Source organism: Anolis carolinensis, unplaced genomic scaffold, assembly GCF_035594765.1.
Source record: "Anolis carolinensis isolate JA03-04 unplaced genomic scaffold, rAnoCar3.1.pri scaffold_9, whole genome shotgun sequence".
Classification (NCBI taxonomy): Eukaryota; Metazoa; Chordata; class Lepidosauria; order Squamata; family Dactyloidae; genus Anolis; species Anolis carolinensis.
Window position 1 is genome coordinate 12,462,056 of NW_026943820.1, and position 22,500 is coordinate 12,484,555.

Below are 22,500 nucleotides of genomic sequence, written 5' to 3' on the forward strand. Positions count from 1 at the left end.
TTTGGAAGATGTCCCCATATTTGAGATGGAAAGAACTTCAAATCTGAATGCTGGAGAAAGCAAAATTTCCCCATCCCTATTCTAAACCTGGAATGCTGCAGATGGCCCAACATTCCTTGCCTGCCTTGTCTATAACATGTGTGGCCAGTGTGCAGAAGACAGACAGGAGTTTCTTATGGTCCCAGATGACAATTTCTTATACAGAAGAAGAAAAATGAACACTGAGGAACAAACGCAGGTGTTGAACTTGTAGCTGTGTACCTTCAAACCAATTTCAACTTGTGATGACTCTGTCCTGGGATTTTCTTGGCCAGGTTCATTCAGAGGAGGTTTGATATTGCCTCTCTCCTAGGCTGAGAATGCACAAGTTGTCCAAGATCATGCTATGGATGTGCAGGGATTCAAATCCTAGTCCAATAGTCAAATCACAACTATCTTTGTTTGCAGATCTCCTCCCCTTCTTCAATTTTTCAGTGCACCCTTTCATGGCCTTGGGGAGAGATAAAATGCCTGGGATCTATGACGATGCCTGCTACTGATCTTCCTAACAATTTATTTAATTTATTTATTTACAGTATTTATATTCCGCCCTTCTCACCCCGAAGGGGACTCAGGGCGCATCACAATGTACATATACATGGCAAATATTCAATGCTGTTAGACGTATGACATATATAGACAGACACAGAGGCAATTTAACATTTTCCAGCTTCCAGCTTCATGAGGGTATGCTTGATTCTGTCCACAGGGGGAGCTGCTGCTTCACCATCCATTTGTGACACTGAGTCCTGATCAAGTACTTCCTCATTATTCTGTATGCTGCTGGAAGATTTTTATGGTGTTGTAAATTAGTCAAATTAGCCTCCCCACATAAAGTGGTACCTAAATTTTCTACTCGACAGATACAACTGTCTTTTGAGCTGCAATGGTCAGGAGCTCACTCTGACCCAGGCTGGCTTCGAACTCATGACCTCTCGGTCAGTAGTGATTTATTGCAGCTGGCTACTAACCAGCTATGCCACAGCCCAGCTACAATAACTTTTGAGGAGATGTGCAATTGCTTTATTTGCTAACAGATCCAATTTCTTCTGAAAAATCATGTCACAAATAGCTCTTTTAAAGCTTGGATTAAAACCTAGAGTGGGGTCACTATCCACTGGTATGGAGGCCATTAGCTGGCTAAAAATGGGGCATCCCAAGAGCATCTGTTTTGCTACTCTGAGAAAGAAAATGCTATATTAGATAGGCCTTTAGTCTGATCCAGCTACATTCTTCTTATAGTCCTTCCTCCTGCCATACACAAGCTGGGTTTCAAGGCTCAATCTTTTTACTTTGTCCCTCCTTCAAGCAAGTCCACCTTTAAACACCTCCGAATCCCTGGCATTCGGTCCCATTTTCATGCCTCCACCTGGGAGGTGCTTTCCATGGCATGAATAAAGTCGAATCTGCTTAGCAGGGAGAGGAAATCAATGCCTGCATACTTTGAAGATGCTCCCAATTAGCAGTCTCGCTGGCTAGAGGAGCCATTGATTTGTCTTTCTAGGAAAACAGCACTTATTTCCCCCATACAGAACCATCTTTTTTTGTACACAATGGCTCTGGGACACCAGGTTTTATTACTGCCGGAGGAAACGGCTTTTGGAAATAAGAATGAAAAAGCCAATCCTCACCTTGATATTGTTCTTCTCTCACGACTGACCTTTTTTGATCCTGCACTTCTTGGAACCAAAATGAAATGAAATAGATGGGGCTCATGAATCATCTGTACTATGTGTGTGTATGTACACACACACACATATACATAGTAATTATTCCAGAAACAATGGAGACAGGAGGGTTATGTCTTATGTCAGTTGTCACACTGAGAGCAGGAACAGTTGAAAAGGTCAGTTGTAAACCATTCTTGGGAACACTTTTATGGCTAAAAAGTATATGCTTCTGATAGAGAGAGAGAGAGAGAGAGAGAGAGAGAGAGAGAGATAGCATAAAAGTATATGCTTCTGATAGATGAGATAGATGATAGATAGAGAGATAGAGATAGAGATAGATAATAGATACGAGGGGGAGATATCATAGATAGATAGATGATAGATAGATAGATAGATAGATAGATAGATAGATAGATAGATAGATAGATAGATAGCATAAAAGTATATGCTTCTGATAGATGAGATAGATGACAGATGATAGATAGATAGATAGATAGATAGATAGATAGATAGATAGATAGATAGAGATAGATAATAGATACGAGAGGGAGATATCATAGATATAGATAGATATAGATAGATGATAGATAGAAGATAAATAGAGATAGATAGAGATATAGATAGATAGATGATAGATGATAGATAGATAGATAGATAGATAGATAGATAGATAGATAGATAGCATAAAAGTATATGCTTCTGGTAGATGAGATAGGTAGGTAGGTAGATGATCGATGTGTGTGAGAGGAATCATAGATGTAGATAGATATATGATAGATAGATAGATAGATAGATAGATAGATAGATAGATAGATAGATAGATAGCATGATTGATAACATGATAGATATTCTAGAGATAGAAAGATAGACAACATAGAGCAGTGGTTCTCAACCTGTGGTCCATGGACCACCTGTGGTCCCCAAGAACTGTAAAATGGTCCACGGCCTCACCGTTACTACCCTGTTACAACAAGAGCGACTGGTCTCATGAATCCCTCTTATAGTGCTGAGGCAATGGGGATGTCGGCAGAGGAGAGGCTGGCTGCCCACAAAAGGCGTGACAACAAGGCTCCTGATTGCTGCTTCTCCTCCCCATGAGCCGAACTGTTCCATGTGGTGCCTGAAAGTGAGGGTGCCTTGATGTTTTCATTTTTAGGCTTGTTACTGGGGTTATTTGGGGTGCTGATTCAGAAAATTGCATTGGATAGAGCACATCAGCTCTATGCTTTGCTGTGGCAGATGGCGTCTACTGGATGGCATAGGTTCTCTATCAGAAACTAGAGCGGATGTGGTCTATCCAATGCAATTTTCTGAATCAGCACCCCAAATAATCAAACCAAATCTAAAATTGACCAAAATCTGGTTCGTAACGCTTTTGATACTAATGTTGAAGAGATAGACAGATAGATAATGATAGATAGATAGATAGACAGATAATGATAGATAGATAGATAGATAGATAGATAGATAGATAGATAGATAGATGATAGATAGATAGATGATATAGATAGACAGATGATAGATAGATAGATAGATAGATAGATAGATAGATAGATAGATAGATAGATAGATGATAGGTCTGCAATAGTGCAATAGGTTAAACCCTTGTGCTGGCTGGACTGCTGACCTAAAGGCTGGGTTGCTGACCTGAGGGTTGCTAGTTTGAATCCGTGAGGTGGGGTAAGCTTCCGTCTGTCAGCTGTAGCTTGCAGGGACATGAGAGAAGCCTTCCAGCAGGATGGTAACATATCCAGGCATCCCCTGGGCAATGTCTCTGTAGACAGCCAATTCTCTCACACCAGAAGCGACTTGCAGTATGTTCTCAAGTTGCTTCTGACATTATAAAAAAGACAGATAGATGGATAGATAGATAAATAGATAGATAGATAGATATAGATAATAGATACCAGAGAAATAGAGAGATAGATACCATAGAGATAGATGATAATTAGAATAGATGATGATGATGATAGATGATTGATATAGATAGATAGATGATAGATAGATAGATAGATAGATAGATAGATAGATAGATAGATAGATAGATAGACAGACAGACAGACAGACATCCTTTTTGCAGTTGATTTCCATTGCTCTGATATGGTTTCACCGTCGCCTCCAGTTCCACCTTCCTTTTGCTTCCCTTTAACTGCCAACTTGCTTGAAACCGTGTGCTGTGGAGAAGATGGAAAACCTTAGCCATTTTTTATATCCAGTGCTGTTAATCTGTCTCCCTGAGGTCGCTGGGAGTATTTACGAATCTGGGATGCCATTTTAGACAAAGTACCCTCACAGGGCCCTGGGTGCCCTCCCAGCAATGTGTAACAGCTGTAGTGTCAGCTCACCACAGCCGCTCCTGAATGAACACACGAGACTCTCTGTGGTATCACCAGGAACTTTTACTGTAGGAAACATGAACATCAGAAAAGCCAAGAATGGGAGGCTCCGGCCAACCCTCCTTTATATACCCTCCCCCTCATTTGAACAGTCTCTTCCCGCTCAGTAAAACCCCGCGCAAATTCCCCGCCAAGTCCATCAGCCGTTTCTCCTCCGAGTCCTGGGACGCAGGTGTCTTATCAATGTCAGTGACCCTGAAACTCAGAGCCACATCCAGGCTCTAGTAGCAGGGTTCTGACATGGCGTCCTCCTCCCCTTCGTCCTGGAAGGAAAAGATTAAACACAACTATTGTTCTCCGCTGTCCAGAGTTCCTTTATACTTTTTTAACAGGCTGCAATGGAATACCGGGTGTACCTTTCCTAGGTCCTTTGGTAGCCTCAGCTCATAGGTCACTTCGTTTATTCTTTTTGCTACCCTGAATGGCCCTATATAGCGTGGAGCCAATTTCTTGGATGGGAACCCCAATTTCAGGTTTTTTGTGCTCAGCCAAACCAGATCTCCTTCGCCCAATTTGTCCCCCTCTCGGCGCCTACGATCCGCAAAGAGCTTGTACTTCTTTTGTGTTTCCCGCAATGCCTTTACCACGGTTTGCCACCCTTGCTTGATTTTGGCCGGCCATTCCTCGTCGGTCTGGCCCTCCCCTTCCTTCCACTCGGGTAGCCTGGGGAAAGGTGCCACCTCCTGTCCGTATACTATTTCGAATGGGGCACGACCTGTGGCCGAATGTACGGCCCCGTTAAAAGCCATCTCAGCAAACGGAAGAAGGTCCGCCCAATCATCCTGTCTATAATTGGTGTACATCCTTAAGAATTGGCACAGTGTCTGTTGGGTACGTTCGACCCCCCCGTTGGTCGCGGGATGAAAGGCCGAGCTCAGGTTCCTTTCTGCTCCTAACAGCTGTAAGAATTTTCCCCAAAATTTTGCAGTAAATTGGACTCCCCGGTCACTAATTATCTTGTCGGGACACCCATGTAGGCGATATACATGCTTCACATACAAATCAGCAAGTTTTTCAGCTGAAGGGAGTTTTGGCAGAGCCACAAAGTGTGCCTGTTTTGAGAATAGGTCCAATATTGTCCAAATGTATCTGTGGCCTCTGCTGGGGGGTAGTTCGCCTACAAAATCCATGGCTACGCATTCCCATGGCCTCATGGGCTCCACCACCTTCTGCAATAGCCCCTGGGGCTTCCCCGGTGGTGTTTTTCCCTCTGCACATAATTCACACTGCGTGACGTATCCCCTGGCGTCTTTCCTCATTCCGGGCCACCAGCATTGTTTGGCCAACAGTTTAATAGTCCTGGTGGGGCCTAGATGACCCGCACCCTTGTTATCATGGTACTTCCTTAACATTTCTCGTCTTAAACATTCAGGAATATACAATTTCTTATTTACAAACACCAAATCCCCACACAATTCTCCCTTTTCTTTGTTTGTTTGTAACCATTTGTCCATTCCATACGCTCGCTTCAACTCTTCCTCCCATATTTCTCCTCCCCCCGTGGAAATGGCAGTACGTTTGTTTTCTTTGGCCGCTTGTGCTCGAGTTAGTACTGCCAGGCCCCATTGCTTATCAAGAAAAATACTCCCTTCAGATTCCTGAATTCCTCCCCCGTGCTGAGGCATCCGAGAGAGAGCGTCAGCGAGTATATTATGTTTCCCCTGGAAGAATCTGAGTCTGAAATCAAAACGGCTGAAATATTGGGCCCATCTAATTTGCTTCGCTGATAGTTTACGAGGGGATCTTAGATACTGTAAATTTCTATGGTCAGTCCACACCTCAAACGGTGTTCCACTTCCTTCCAGAAAGTGTCTCCAGCACTCTAGTGCTTTTAGAATCGCTAAGGCTTCTCTCTCCCAAATCGGCCAGTTTTTTTCTGTATCGCTAAACTTTTTTGACAGATAGCCACATGGCTTCAGGTTCCCCCCCTCGTCTTTCTGTAGCAGAACTGCCCCATATGCCCGGTCTGACGCATCGCAATGTAATACAAAGGCTTTAGACATATCAGGGTGCTGTAGGACAGGCTCCTCAGTAAAACGCTTTTTAAGGGCTTCGAAAGCTTCCTGGCATTCTATTGTCCAGGTCAGTTTGGCCCCTGGGGCCTTCACTTTGGCTGTTTCTCCCCTACCTTTAGTCTTTAACAAATCCGTTAATGGCAAAGTGAGGCGCGCAAAGTCCTTGATAAATGTTCTATAGAAGTTTGCGAACCCTAGGAAGGATTGCAGCTGCTTCCGTGTTTTGGGGGCTTCCCACCCCCTCACGTCTTCTACCTTCGCAGGGTCCATCGCCACTCCCTGGGAGGAAATCCTATACCCCAGAAAGTCTATCTGGTCTTTATTGAACTCGCACTTGGCAAGCTTCGCATACAGTTTTGCTTCTCTCAACTTTTGCAGGACTTCCCTGACTAGTTCTATGTGTTGCTCCTTAGTCCGAGATACTAACAATATGTCATCTAAAAAAACAAAGACTCCCTTGTACAACAATGGATGCAACACTTCGTTGATTAATTGCATGAACGCGGCGCCTCCGCCGCACAAACCGAAAGGGAGCACACGATAATTGAATAATCCGAATGCACAGGAGAAGGCCGTCTTCCACCTGTCCTCTGGTTTAATCTGCAATTTATGGTACGCTTCAATTAAGTCCAATTTAGTGAATATCTGTCCCTCCGATAACTGGGCGATCAAGTCCTTCACTAAAGGTAGGGGGTATTTATTTCCAGAACTGATTGCATTCAGGCCCCTGTAGTCAATGCAGAGCCTCAGCGTTTGGTCCTTTTTGCGCCTGAACAACACAGGCGCCCCTAGAGGGGAATTTGAAGGCTCTATGAAACCCCTCGCTAGGTTTTTATCAATGTATTTTCTCAGTTCCTCCTTTTCCCTAGCCGACATTGGGTATATTTTTGCCTTAGGAAGCTCTGCTCCTGGGACTAGCTCTATCTTCACTTCAACTCTCCGCTTCGGTGGGAAACTGTCTGCTTCCTTCTCATCAAATACGTCCACAAAATCCCGATACTCTGGGGGTAATTTATCTGCCAGTTCTGCTATCCTGATAGAGTCTTCCTCCCCCCTTTTCCCCGGCTCCCTTTCCACTTCCTGGCTCCCTCCTTCCAACTTCATCCTGAAGATCATGCTCTTATCCTCCCAGTTGATTTGCGGGTTGGCCTGCCCCAGCCATGGCATGCCTAGTATAACATTATAGCTGGCTATTTGTGATATCACAAATGACACCTTTCCTTCCCAACTCCCTATCTTACACTTTACATCTTCGGCACTGTACTTAGCTAATGATCCCGATGCTGTGGATCCGTCCAACTGCGAAAAAGCTATTGGGGATTCTAGGTTCGTTCTTTCGCATCCCAATCCCTCGGCTAATTCAGGGGAGATGATGTTCCTGGAACATCCACAATCCACAAATGCTTTGCAGGTTGCTTGTTTGCTGCCACTTTCCAGCTGAATGGGGACCACTATCATGGCTTTGTCCTGACTTACCAACCCCCCCGAGTGGTGCCTCATCGGTGGTTCTTCCTCGGCGCGTTTCCCTGCCACGGCTCTTGGTTTGGGCGGGCCTCCGCCTTCCCCTTTTCTCTGCCAGCACTCGGCAGCCCTGTGGCCCAAACGGCCGCACACGAAGCAGCCCCTCCTGCTGGTGCTCACGTTCCCTGTCGGCTCCGTTCTCCTCCCGGCTGGGGTTGATCCCTCCTTCCGGCTCCCCTCTTTCATCTGCGGCCGCTGCTGTAGCCCTCCTCGGTGCCTCCTCGCCTGGGCCAGCGATGTCTCGATGCGCCCCGCCAGCTGAATCCATCCGCGCAGTGTGTCAGGCTCATCACGATGCACCGCCCAGGAGAGGATCTCCCGCCTGAGCCCCTCTTTGAAGAGTTCTATCTTTGTCACTGCAGACCATTCCGGCACCTTTTCAGCGAGGCATTGGAACTCCTCCGCATACTCAGATACCGACCTCTGCCCCTGGGAGACGGTCTTCAACTCCTCCCTCGCCCGGATCTGCTCCAGTGGATCTCGGAAACGGGTCTCCAGGGCCCCCATAAAGCGTCGGAGTGACCCCAGACATGGGTCGCGCCGCGCGTGTAGTTGAACGTACCAGCTGGCCGCTCCCCTCTTCAACACTGCACCAATGGCCCGTACCCGGCTGGATTCCGTTCTAAAAGTGTGGGCATTGTCCTCCATATAGCCCCTCACCGTGGTCAGGAAAAAATCCAGTTCAGAGGACTCTCCCCCAAACTCGATCCTTAGTTCCTCTCGTCTCGGTAGGGGTCCCTGTGGTGGCAATCCCCAATTCTCCGCCCGTCGCAAGCCCCCTTGCGGGCCAGTGGGCCCCGCTGCTGCTTCCCTTTGTCCTGTGCCACGCCCGGCATTCGCCAGGGGCACCAGGGTCTCAGTTGGGAGCGTAGCCGGGATTCTCGGAGGCTTTTCCCCTTCGTCGTCACTCTCCTCCACCCGCGTCAGGCTCGTTTGGATCTTGGGCCGGGCACCGGGCTCCTTTCGCATTTCCCTTCCCTTCGGTGCTGGGAGGTCTGCAAAGCCCTGGCTGCTTCCCATGCTCACGTCCCACATTGAGCTAGCCTGGAGTTCCCTTCCTCGCTCCGGCTCCGCCAAAACCGCCAGGCGCTCCATCGCCCTCGACATCACTGCCAGGGTGGTCTCCATCGCCGACATCCTCTCCTCCAGAAACACCATCTTTTGCGGGCCTGGGGAAGGTGAACCTTCCTCTCCTCCGGTGCTATCTCCCCGCACCACTCCGCGCCTCTGGGTTACCCCATTTGGCTGGGCATAAGCGGTGGATGACGCCAGGGCCGCCAGCTGGTGGAACTCAGCGTCCGTCTCGGGAGTGGCCCTTTCCGACCTTCCTCCTCCGGCGCCCAAGAGCTCTTCATCCTCCACTTGCATGTTACACCTCACCGCTACAGCGGGATGGTGTCCGTATTCTTGGCTTAGTGTCAGCTCACCACAGCCGCTCCTGAATGAACACACGAGACTCTCTGTGGTATCACCAGGAACTTTTACTGTAGGAAACATGAACATCAGAAAAGCCAAGAATGGGAGGCTCCGGCCAACCCTCCTTTATATACCCTCCCCCTCATTTGAACAGTCTCTTCCCGCTCAGTAAAACCCCGCGCAAATTCCCCGCCAAGTCCATCAGCCGTTTCTCCTCCGAGTCCTGGGACGCAGGTGTCTTATCAATGTCAGTGACCCTGAAACTCAGAGCCACATCCAGGCTCTAGTAGCAGGGTTCTGACATGTACCTTTGAGACCACAAGCCAATAAATGTTCCATTGCGGTAGGAATACCCTTGGGAGGAAGGAGACGGAAACAAACTCAGCAGCAATTGCTCTCTTGATGTTGCAGGACAAAATGTGCTCTTGGTCTCCTGAGTGTGTGCGTGTGCGTGTGCATGCCTACAAGTCATCAGTCAATTCCTGGTGAATTTTTCGTAGGGTTTTCTTAAGCAAGGAGTGCATAAGGAGTTTGACACCCCTCCTCATTTATGGTATTTAGGCCCTCCAAAAGCAGACCAAAACAGAGCTTTGCTAAATTGCTTTTTGGATTACATCTTTGCTGTCATGTTGACTTCATCAACTACCCACTTGAGGTTCTCCAAACTATAGAAGAGGGTATGTATTCTATATCTATATCTATATCTGTATCTATGATATATATCTATATCTATCTATCTATCTATCTATCTATCTATCTATCTATCTATGAGCTGCATACATGAGTTAAACCCTTGTGCCATCTGGATTGCTGACCTAAAGGTTGGGTTGCTGACCTGAAAGTTGCTGGTTCGAATCCAGGAGGTGGGGTGAGCTCCCATCTGTCAGCTCTAGCTTGTGGGGACATGAGAGAATCCTCCCAGCAGGATGGTAACACATCCTGGCGTCCCCTGGGCAGCGTCTCTGTAGACGACCAATTCTCTCACACCAAAAGCAACTTGCCTCAAGTCGCCTCTGACACAATAAAAACAAATCTATAACTATACCTATACCTATATCTGTATCTGGCTCATTCAGGTTATGTTAACTTCTAAGAAAATAAATGTTGAAGGTCAAGTCTGTATGAGGTATCCAAGTCTTCATGCTGTGTAACATGGGGTGAATCTACACTGTAGAATTAATGTGGTTTGCTATGGAACTCTTAGCCTAGTAGGCAGAGAAGTCTAAAGACCTTTGCAAGGGTCCACTTCATAAACAGGCAGGAGGCAATCCTTCTTTCAGGATCCCAGCCACTGCCAGTTATAAACCCTTGAGTCTGTACATGTGCATGTACGATATGATGGGACACTGAGGGGAAATATGTGAGACAAATCTTCTACTGATACTAAGTTGAGCAGTTCACCACTCAGAAACACTTTCTTTATTTAAAACAGAGAACTATTTATTTGTGGTTTCTTTAGTCCAAAAATCGTAACTTGTGGCAATAGTTTACTTCTTCAGTTTCACTTATATACAATATAAACCATATCTTTCATTCTTCAACATTAACAACTTGACTGAAATTTTGTCTCTACCATATTCCTTTTCCTCAGCTCTTCCTCACTAGAAACCCCAGATCTGACTCAATAATAGTCACTTTTTCCTTCAGTATTTCAACTGAAGTCCCAAACTTAAACTAGGATCCTTTTCCTTCTAGCTCACCCGGCTAGAGACTACCATAACTGAACCCCAGACACACACATCTTTTCTCTAGTTTTCCTCACAAGAAACATCAACATAACTCAACTCTTTTTAAAACATCTCCTCCTTTTCTCCTCCAGCTAGCTCCGCCCCTTTCACTAGCTTAGAAATTGTTACATTTTTACCGAAGCAGCCACGTTACCATGGTGACACATGGCCAATCATCAGTAGCTAACTTCTGCCCACTTTTATCTCTAAATCAACATTAAATAACATAGGCAAAATTTACCAATAAAATAATGCTTTCCGTTACAACCTTATAGAATTACAGCTCTCGGGATTCCATAGAATTCAGCCATGGTTTGTAAAGTGGTATGAAACTCCATTAATTCTACAGTATGGATACACCCATAGAAACACATTCTGTACATGTGCAGAAACACTCTCCTTTTTAGTTATATATCCCTTTCAAGCAATGGCTAAACATCATGAGATGTTTACTGAAAATCTGGCAGAACAGCAGAAAGAGTGATGGGAGGGCTCTCAATGCAGAATTTGTATTTCAGACGCCAAGTTCATCATTCTTCTGTCCTTCAGCTTGACTCTGCTCTGAAATAAAAGGAGGCCATAAATCTGAAGGATGGCAGCAACGTTATGGTCCACTGATGTGCTTAGAACAAAAGGAGCAGACGGCCTGAATAACAACAACAACAACAACAACAACAACAACAAGACAAACAATGCACTGATGATGAGAACAGAAGAAAATTGGGAAAGGATTTGCAGCCTTTGTAACAAATCCCCTGCGCAAGTTTACTTGGAAATAGATCTCACAATATTTGTTTGTATGATTTCTGTTCCGGGGTTTAAAACTGCTCATGACAAGATTACCAAAGGTATGCCGATAAAAGCAGAAAAAGTTATAATATTAGAAAACAATTAACTTGACTATAAGATTGAAACGCTATGAGACTGAAAGCAGATTTTCAAAACACGAATACAAAGAGACAGCTCTGTTCTTCTCACATCAACCCAATCACCATAAATAGCTTGCATTCTCTGAGGAATCTCCTTTGGGGTGACACCTTCTGCTATCAAGAATTCAATGACTGCACGTTGCTTAAGTCGCATTGACCGACCATCTCCACAGGGTTCCATACTTTGCACTTTAACAACACAACCATTCAATGCTAAGGCCTCTCACCAACTGGCACTGTAGAGGAGAGTCAACTGAACAAGCCAGTACCTGCTGCATACCAGTCCTGCCATACATTTTGAGTTATGAAGGTGGAGGTGTCAGCTCACCACAGCCGCTCCTGAATGAACACACGAGACTCTCTGTGATATCACCAGAAACTTTTACTGCAGGAAACATGAACATCAAAAAAGCCAAGAATGGGAGGCTCCGGCCAACCATCCTTTATATACCCTCCCCCTCATTTGAAAAGTCTCTTCCCGCTCAGCAAAACCCCGCGCAAATTCCCCGCCAAGTCCAGCAGCCGTTTCTTCTCCGAGTCCTGAGCCGCAGGTGTCTTATCAATGTCAGTGACCCTGAAACTCAGAGCCACATCCAGGCTCTAGTAGCAGGGTTCTGACATGGCGTCCTCCTCCCCTTCGTCCTGGAAGGAAAAGATTAAATACAACTATTGTTCTCCGCTGTCCAGAGTTCCTTTATACTTTTTTAACAGGCTGCAATGGAATACCGGGTGTACCTTTCCTAGGTCCTTGGGTAGCCTCAGCTCATAGGTCACTTCGTTTATTCTTTTTGCTACCCTGAACGGCCCTATATAGCGTGGAGCCAATTTTTTAGATGGGAACCCCAATTTCAGGTTTTTTGTGCTCAGCCAAACCAGATCCCCTTCGCCCAATTTGTCCCCCTCTCGGTGCCTACGATCTGCAAAGAGCTTGTACTTCTTTTGTGTTTCCCGCAATGCCTCCACCACGGTCTGCCACCCTTGCTTAATTTTGGCCGGCCATTCCTTGTCGGTCTGGCCCTCTCCTTCCTTCCACTCGGGTAGCCGGGGGAAAGGTGCCACCTCCTGTCCGTATACTATTTCGAATGGGGCACGACCTGTGGCCGAATGTACGGCCCCGTTAAAAGCCATCTCAGCAAACGGTAGAAGGTCCGCCCAATCATCCTGTCTATAATTGGTGTACATCCTCAAGAATTGGCACAGTGTTTGTTGGGTGCGTTCGACTCCCCCGTTGGTTGCGGGATGAAAAGCCGAGCTCAGGTTCCTTTCTGCTCCTAACAGCTGTAAGAATTTTCCCCAAAATTTTGCAGTAAATTGGACTCCCCGGTTGCTAATTATTTTGTCGGGACACCCATGTAGGCGATATACATGCTTCACATACAAATCAGCAAGTTTTTCAGCTGAGGGGAGTTTTGGCAGGGCCACAAAGTGTGCCTGTTTTGAGAATAGGTCCAATATTGTCCAAATGTATCTGTGGCCTCTGCTGGGGGGTAGTTCGCCTACAAAATCCATGGCCACGCATTCCCATGGCCTCATGGGCTCCACCACCTTCTGCAATAGCCCCTGGGGCTTCCCCGGTGGTGTTTTTCCCTCTGCACATACTTCACACTGCGTGACGTACCCCCTGGCGTCTTTCCTCATTCCTGGCCACCAGCATTGTTTGGCCAACAGTTTAATAGTCCTGGTGGGGCCTAGATGACCCGCACCCTTGTTATCGTGGCACTTCCTTAACATTTCTCGTCTTAAACATTCAGGAATATACAATTTCTTATTTACAAACACCAAATCCCCACACAATTCTCCCTTTTCTTTGTTAGTTTGTAACCATTTGTCCATTCCATACGCTCGCTTCAACTCTTCCTCCCATATTTCTCCTCCCCCCGTGGAAATGGCAGTACGTTTGTTTTCTTTGGCCGCTTGTGCTCGAGTTAGTACTGCCAGGCCCCACTGCTTATCTAGGAACAGGCTCCCTTCAGATTCCTGAATTCCTCCCCCGTGCTGAGGCATCCGAGAGAGAGCGTCAGCGAGTATGTTATGTTTCCCTTGGAAGAATCTGAGTCTGAAATCAAAACGGCTGAAATATTGGGCCCATCTAATTTGCTTCGCTGATAGTTTACGAGGGGATCTTAGATACTGTAAATTTCTATGATCAGTCCACACCTCAAACGGCGTTCCACTTCCTTCCAGAAAGTGTCTCCAGCACTCTAGTGCTTTTAGGATCGCTAAGGCTTCTCTCTCCCAAATCGGCCAGTTTTTTTCTGTATCGCTAAACTTTTTTGACAGATAGCCACATGGCTTCAGGTTCCCCCCCTCGTCTTTCTGCAGCAGAACTGCCCCATATGCCCGGTCTGACGCATCGCAATGTAGTACAAAGGCCTTAGACATATCAGGGTGCTGTAGGATAGGTTCCTCAGTAAAACGCTTTTTAAGGGCTTCGAAAGCTTCCTGGCATTCTATTGTCCATGTCAGTTTGGCCCCTGGGGCCTTCACTTTGGCTGTCTCTCCCCTGCCTTTAGTTTTTAACAAATCCGTTAATGGCAAAGTCCTTGATAAATGTTCTATAGAAGTTTGCGAACCCTAGGAAGGATTGCAGCTGCTTCCGTGTTTTGGGGGCTCCCCACCCCCTCACGTCTTCCACCTTCGCAGGGTCCATCGCCACTCCCTGGGAGGAAATCCTATACCCCAGAAAGTCTATCTGGTCTTTATTGAATTCGCACTTGGCAAGCTTCGCATACAGTTTCGCTTCCCTCAACTTTTGTAGGACTTCCCTGACTAGTTCTACGTGTTGCTCCTTAGTTCGAGACACTATCAATATGTCATCTAAAAAAGTAAAGACTCCCTTGTACAACAATGGATGCAATACTTCGTTGATCAATTGCATGAACGCGGCCCCTCCCCCGCACAAACCGAAGGGGAGCACACGATAATTGAATAATCCAAATGCGCAGGAAAAGGCCGTCTTCCACCTGTCCTCTGGTTTGATCTGCAATTTATGGTAGGCCTCAATTAAGTCCAATTTAGTGAATATCTGTCCTTCCGATAATTGGGCGATCAAGTCCTTCACTAAGGGTAGGGGGTATTTATTTACAGTACTGATTGCATTTAGGCCCCTGTAGTCAATGCAGAGCCTCAGCGTTTGGTCCTTTTTCCGCCTGAACAACACCGGCGCCCCTAGAGGGGAATTTGAAGGCTCTATGAAACCCCTCGCTAGGTTTTTATCAATGTATTTTCTCAGTTCCTCCTTTTCCCTAGCTGACATCGGGTATATTTTTGCCTTGGGAAGCTCTGCTCCTGGGACTAGCTCTATTTTCACTTCAACTCTCCGCTTCGGTGGGAAATTGTCTGCTTCCTTCTCATCAAACACGTCCACAAAATCCCGATACTCTGGGGGTAATTTATCTGCCAGTTCTGCTATTCTGATAGAGTCTTCCTCCCCCCTTTTCCCTGGCTCCCTCTCAACTTCCTGGCTCCCTTCTTCCAAATCCATCCTGAAGATCATGCTCTTATCCTCCCAGTTGATTTGCGGGTTGGCCTGCCCCAGCCACGGCATGCCTAGTATAACATTATAGCTGGCTATTTGTGATATCACAAATGACACCTTTCCTTCCCAACTCCCTATCTTACACTTTACATCTTCGGCACTGTACTTAGCTAACGATCCCGATGCTGTGGATCCGTCCAACTGCGAAAAAGCTATTGGGGATTCTAGGTTCGTTCTTTCGCATCCCAATCCCTCGGCTAATTCAGGGGAGATGATGTTCCTGGAACATCCACAATCCACAAATGCTTTGCAGGTTGCTCGTTTGCTGCCATTTTCAAGCTGAATGGGGACCACTATCATAGCTTTGTCCTGACTTACCAACCCCCCCGAGTGGTGCCTCATCGTTGGTTCTTCCTCGGCGCGTTTTCCTGCCACGGCTCTTGGTTTGGGCTGGCCTCCGCCTTCCCCTTTCCTCTGCCAGCACTCGGCAGCCCTGTGGCCCAACCGGCCGCACACGAAGCAGCCACTCCTGCTGGCGCTCACGTTCCCTGTCGGCTCCGTTCTCCTCCCGGCTGGGGTTGATCCCTCCTTCCGGCTCCCCTCTTTTATCTGCGGCCGCTGCTGTAGCCCTCCTCGGTGCCTCCTCGCCTGGGCCAGCGATGTCTCGACGCGCCCCGCCAGCTGAATCCATCCGCGCAGTGTGTCAGGCTCATCACGATGCACCGCCCAGGAGAGGATCTCCCGCCTGAGACCCTCTTTGAAGAGTTCTATCTTTGTTACTGCAGACCATTCCGGCACCTTTTCGGCGAGGCATTGGAACTCCTCCGCATACTCCGATACCGACCTCTGCCCCTGGGAGACGGTCTTCAACTTCTCCCTCGCCCGGATCTGCTCCAGTGGATCTCGGAAACGGGTCTCCAGGGCCCCCATAAAGCGTCGGATTGACCCCAGACATGGGTCGCGCCGCGCGTGCAGCTGAACGTACCAGCTGGCCGCTCCCCTCTTCAACACTGCACCAATGGCCCGTATCCGGCTGGATTCCGTTCTAAAAGTGTGAGCATTGTCCTCCATATAGCCCCTCACCGTGGTCAGGAAAAAATCCAGTTCAGAGGACTCTCCCCCAAACTCGATCCTTAGTTCCTCTCGTCTCGGTAGGGGTCCCTGTGGTGGCAATCCCCAATTCTCCGCCCGTCGCAAACCCCCTTGCGGACCAGTGGGCCCCGCTGCTGCTTCTCTTGGCCCTGTGCCACGCCCGGCATTCGCCAGGGGCACCAGGGTCTCAGCTGGGAGCGTAGCTGGGATTCTCGGAGGCTTTTCCCCTTCGTCGTCACTCTCCTCCACCCGCGTCAGGCTTGTTTGGGTCTTGGGCCTGGCGCCGGGCTCCTTTCGCATTCGGTGCTGGGAGGTCTGCAAAGCCCTGGCTGCTTCCCACGCTCACGTCCCACATTGAGCCAGCCCGAAGTTCCCTTCCTCTCTCTGGCTCCGCCAAAAACGCCAGGCGCTCCATCGCCCTCGACATCACTGCCAGGGTGGTCTCCATCGCCGACATCCTCTCCTCCAGAAACACCATCCTTTGTGGGCCTGGGGAAGGTGAACCTTCCTCTCCTCCGGTGCTGTCTCCCCGCACCACTCCACGCCTCTGGGTTACCCCATTTGGCTGGGCATAAGCGGTGGATGACGCCAGGGCCGCCAGCTGGTGGAACTCAGCGTCCGGCTCGGGAGTGGCCCTTTCCGACCTTCCTCCTCCTGCGCCCAAGAGCTCTTCATCCTCCACTTGCATGTTACACCTCACCGCTACAGCGGGATGGTGTCCGTATTCTTGGCTTAGTGTCAGCTCACCACAGCCGCTCCTGAATGAACACACGAGACTCTCTGTGATATCACCAGAAACTTTTACTGCAGGAAACATGAACATCAAAAAAGCCAAGAATGGGAGGCTCCGGCCAACCATCCTTTATATACCCTCCCCCTCATTTGAAAAGTCTCTTCCCGCTCAGCAAAACCCCGCGCAAATTCCCCGCCAAGTCCAGCAGCCGTTTCTTCTCCGAGTCCTGAGCCGCAGGTGTCTTATCAATGTCAGTGACCCTGAAACTCAGAGCCACATCCAGGCTCTAGTAGCAGGGTTCTGACATGGAGGCATTACTTTTCATTCAACCCTCGTATTTCCATGCATTTTTTTATTTTATTGGAGCTGGAAAAAGGATCATCACACCTTCTGTCAGGCTTTTCAGCCAACGTGCCCAGCCTTTTTATGCAACGGGAGACACTGTTCATATGAATTGGCCAATTGTGCGAAATGGCCCTAGCCATGAGTGCTTGAGCGAGGCATCTTAGCGACTTGTCTCCCCCTTTCCCTCTCTAATGCGGGTTTGATTAATCTGAATTGCGCGAGGCAGCTCCCTTTAATTAAAAATAAACTGATCACATCTGAGGACCGGGAGAGCTGGCATCAGGATAGATGGAAACACTCTTGCAGCAGATATTACAAGCGACAAACGCCTGCCTGGAAGAAGAAGAAGAAGAAAGTCAGATTTTCAATCGACCATCAGTCCTGAATATATATGCTTAATTCCTAGCTTGAAAGTGTTAGTTACTCTTTAATTGTGCAGTACTTACTTTGAAAATAGTTGTTCTACTCCAGAAACTTCATTTTTGCAGCTGCCACAGAGTATGTTGAATTGGTTGGGACTTTCTGAAATATTCATTGAAAAACTATAGCAAAATGTGGTGCAGAATGTCCTGCAAAAACAAAGTTTTTGCTGTTTAATAAACTTTTTCCGGTTTTATGATAGAACCAGTTAGGAAATTACATTTACCACCCAGGAACAAAAATTGTGTTTTTCATGATGTTATTGCTTTGATCTCAATTCGTCCTTTTTATTATTACTTGACTATTCAATCTGCTGAATTTTAGCAGAACTTTTGGAGAGGAATCAGAATCTAAAATGACCTTAACAGATTAGAGATAAGCCAAGACTAACACAATGAATTTCAACAGAACAAAGACACGGTACTTAACTTTGGAAATCAAAATGTAATGCCCAAATACAGGAGGGTTAACACTTGGCTTGAAAATGGTCCATATGAAAGGAATCTAGGAGTCTTAGTAGAGCACAAGCTGAACATAAGTCAACAGCATGATGTGGCAGCTAAAAAGGCCAATGAGATTCTAGGCTGCAACAATAGAAGTATAGTATTGAGATCAAGGGAAGTCATATAGTCCAACTCGATGCTGCCTCAGAGTGTTGTGGAGTCTCTTTTTTTGAAAGTTTTAAAACTTATGTTGGATGGCCATCTATCAAGGGTGCTTCAATTGTGATTTTCCTGTATGGCAGAAGTGGGTTGGGCTGGATGGTCCTTGTGGTCTCTTCCAGTACTATGATTCTGTGATTCTAGAGTGTGTTAATTTTAATTGATGACCTTACTATATTTGGGCTGATCTCCTGTTGGTTAGTTGCCACTAAATTAGATCTATTCATTCCACTATTGAGGAGTGAGTCAACATGCAGATAAATCTCATGGACCTATTTGAGTCAAGACTAACAATAGGCCTTAGAGTGGTGTGTTTTGTCAGGGTGGATTTTAAAAACATCAGCTTCGTAGCACCCTGATTTATTGCCTCTCACCAATTCCTCCTCGGTCAGACTGCTTGCCCGTCCGGAGAAGCAGTACCGACAAACGACACCTCAGTCGCAAGTCAGCTGAAGGCAGCGGTTCTAAGGCTTTATTCCAAATATATACAAAGGTATTTACAAGATACAAAGTCCATCGCTCGTTGCAGACATGATTTCTCCTTGCCGTTCAGCGAAGCACACACACACTACTGATAAGAGTACATTCCACAGCAAAATGACGAACGTCCTGTCAGACCGGAAGTCACGACCTATTGGCTGCAGCAGGCTGACACTCAAACTGGCTTGCTGTTAACAGTTTAGTTGCTGGAACACATGTCTGGTATACACAGTTACAAACAGTAAAAACACTTGATTCATCATTTCATCCTTACACCCAAAATAAACCAACATGTTTCTGTGTTTGGTTGATCAATGGCTACCTTGGAGACTGATGGAGGGACAGATATAAAATCCATTCTTGAACACGATCAAAGCTAGGATTACTGCCAGTGTTTCTACAGGTTAAGTATCCTTATTTTCTGGAATACAATCCAATTTTTCCACTTTGCTGGCTGTTATAATGACATCTTTGCTTTCTGATGGTTCAATATAGACAAATGTTATTCCATGCATGAAATCATTAAATACATTGGATAGAATTATCATAATAAATTGTGGAAAGTTCTTGATGGTATGGGGAGACCACGTCACCTTGTCTGTCTCCTGAGGAATCTGTATAACGACCAAGTAGCAAAGGTCAGAACAGACCACAGAACAACAGACTGGTTCAAAATTGGTAAAAGAGTATGGCAGGGCTGTATCCTCTCACCCGACCTATTCAACTTGTATTCAACAGTTAAGAGGTGTTAACTGTCATGTGTATTACATCATGCAACGTGTGGGGCTTGATGAATCCAAGGCTGGAATTAAAATTGCTGGAAGAAACATTAACAACCTTAGATACGCAGATGATGGTTGAAAGTGAGGAGGAGCTGAGGAGCCTTATCACCAAGGTGAAAGAAGAAAGTGCAAAAGCTGGATTGCAGTTAAACATCAAGAAAACCAAGATGATGACAACTAGACAGATTGATAACTGGAAAATAGAGGGGGGAAACGTGGAGGCAATGGCAGACTTTGTATTTCTGGGCACAAAGATTATTGCAGACGCAGCAAGGAAATCAGAAGATTTCTCCTTCTTGGGAGGAGAGCAATGACCAACCTCGATAAAATAGTGAAGAGTAGAGACATCACACTGGCAACGAAGCAATGGTATTCCCTGTAGTAACCTATGGATCTGAGAGCTGGACCATAAGGAAGGCTGAGCAAAGGAAGAGAGATGCTTTGGAACTGTGGAAAATCCTGAGAGTGCCTTGGACTGCAAGAAGATCCAACCAGTCCATCATCCAGGAAATAATGGCCGACTGCTCACTGGAAGGAAGGATATTAGAGACAAAGATGAAGTATTTTGGCCACATCATGAGAAGACAGGAAAGCTTGGAGAAGATGCTGGGGAAAATGGAAGGGAAAAGGAAGAGAGGCCAACCAAGGGCAAGATGGATGGACGGTATCCTTGAAGTGACTGGCTTGACCTTGAAGGATCTGGGGGAGGTGACAGCTGACAGGGAGTGCTGGCGTGGACTGGTCCATGAGGTCACGAAGAGTCAGAAGCAACTGAACAAATAAACAACAACATAGAATTACCTTTTGAGTATGTCTATAACAGGCACTTTTAGAAGTAACATCATGTTACATATTGCACCCTTACTTGTTATGTGTAACTTCCATGCTCTGCTCCGGTGCTTTGGAGAAGAGTGCAAAGCTGTCAAGGAGGAAAATAAACCTCTTATCTCAAGTTTCATACCTGAAATGAAAGGAGAAATAAGTTATGAAGGGTTGGAGCTACTATTGATTATTTGGGAGCATCAAGATGCTTTGAAGTCTCTTCCAATGAAGTTTTTCAGGCACTGAAAGGAGCCACTACAGACCGCTGTCATGGGCAATCTTGAAAACACAACCGTTCTTTCTGGGGGAAATTCATATTTAATATCAAGGCCTTGATAGACGGGGTTGTGTTTGTTATTTTCAAACAACTTGCAGGCAAAATTAGTACTGAAGCACTTTAACACCAAAGTCAATCACCTTTCCTTCATTGTTTAGAGCTGAGAAGAGAGCTGCAATCACAAAAGCAAATGGACTTTGATTTCTCTCCAAAATCTATACTTTTGTAAGAAAATTTGACCAGAAGATGCAGTAAAAGGAAAGGTAAGAGAGGCAAATTTGGGGAGGAAGAATAAGAATGAAATTGCAGTTTTAATTTCATAGAATATGGAAATGATTAGATAAAAATAACAAGTTTATAACTACATCCTATAGGTTGGGAAAAGTACTTTTTGTAATGCAGCAGCCAAAATACAACAACAAGTATGACAACTTCTCATGTTGGATGGAGGATTTTGGATATCATATTCAAAAATAACCTTTCCAAGTCCTATTTCCAGTATAGTACAACACTCACAGCCTTGGAGGATAGGTTCCTTGCAATAGAAACAGGAAACTGTGGATAATAACAAATCCTATTGAGATGGGTTTGCTATTATCCACAGTTTCCTATATGACACAGCTTGTGCTTTGCCATATTCACCTGCTTTGTGCTATGTTGTGAGTGGCAACTACAAGGTCAATGGAAGAACATAGGCCAGCAGTTTGAAATAAGATCTTTAAAATCACCTTTTTAGAATCTAGAAAAAAACAGAGAAGAATGGATTTTAATGCTATAAAGGTTTTCCCCTGACATTAAGTCTAGTCATGTCCAGCCCTGAGGGTTGGTGCTCATTTCCATTTCTAAGCCGAAGAGCCAGCGTTGTCTATAGACGTCTCCAAGGTCATGTGGCTGGCATGACCTTCCCGGCAGAGCAGTACCTACTGATCTACTAACGTTTGCATGTTTTCGAACTGCTAGGTTGACAGAAGCTGTGGCTAACAGCAGGAGTTCACCTCACCTCCAGATTCAAACTGTTGACCTTTCAGTCAGCAAGTTCAGCAGCTCAGTGGTTTAACCCGCTGTGCCACCGGGGGAACCTATAATAGTAACTCCCTATTTGGGGTGACCATAGGACTTTTTTCCTGCAAGAGAGAAGATTGAGCTGCTCTGAGCAGGAAAGAATCATACAAATTTTGGAGAGTTCCTTTTAAATATTGATTATCATCAATATTTCCTCTTGTTGGAAAAAAAGCAACAACATTGGAGTTTTGTTTGATATGCTAGCCAAGGTCTCCTACTAAACAAAAATGCATCTGCTGAGAGAACAGGCCCATCCAACCCAAATTCCTCAAAATAGATTTTAGTGCGTCTGCCCTGTGTTCAGAGAGGGAAAAGTTAACTCGCCAGTGGGTTTTTTTCTCCGCTCCTAGATAGCTGTTGTTATCAAGCCACCTTTCAGAAATTAAATGGCGCTTAAAATTAGCTTTTCAAAGGGCTTTCTTTGTTGTTAAAGATTTTGCAATAATCACGGATTTAAGCCCCCAGTTGCTGGGCGGTTTTTTTCTTGTTTTGTTTTTTTCTTTTTGTTTCCACAAGGACAAACAGCCCTTTGCAAGCTGTGCAATTATATAGTACATAATGCCTAATTACCCCCAACAATGACCCGCTTCCTTGCAATGTGGAAAAATCAAAGAGTTTCCAAAATAACACATTG

The 22,500-nt window shown here is 46.1% G+C and overlaps 1 long non-coding RNA gene across 1 annotated transcript; it reads right to left on the reverse strand.

The window, feature by feature from the left end:
* Positions 1-17,069: 17,069 nt before the first annotated feature.
* Positions 17,070-19,057, reverse strand: LOC134293687 (uncharacterized). The gene is made up of 3 exons (XR_010000645.1): positions 18,818-19,057; positions 17,808-17,930; positions 17,070-17,694 (listed from the first exon to the last, which is right to left on the reverse strand). It is a non-coding gene; the product is annotated as an uncharacterized LOC134293687 (long non-coding RNA).
* Positions 19,058-22,500: the final 3,443 nt, after the last annotated feature.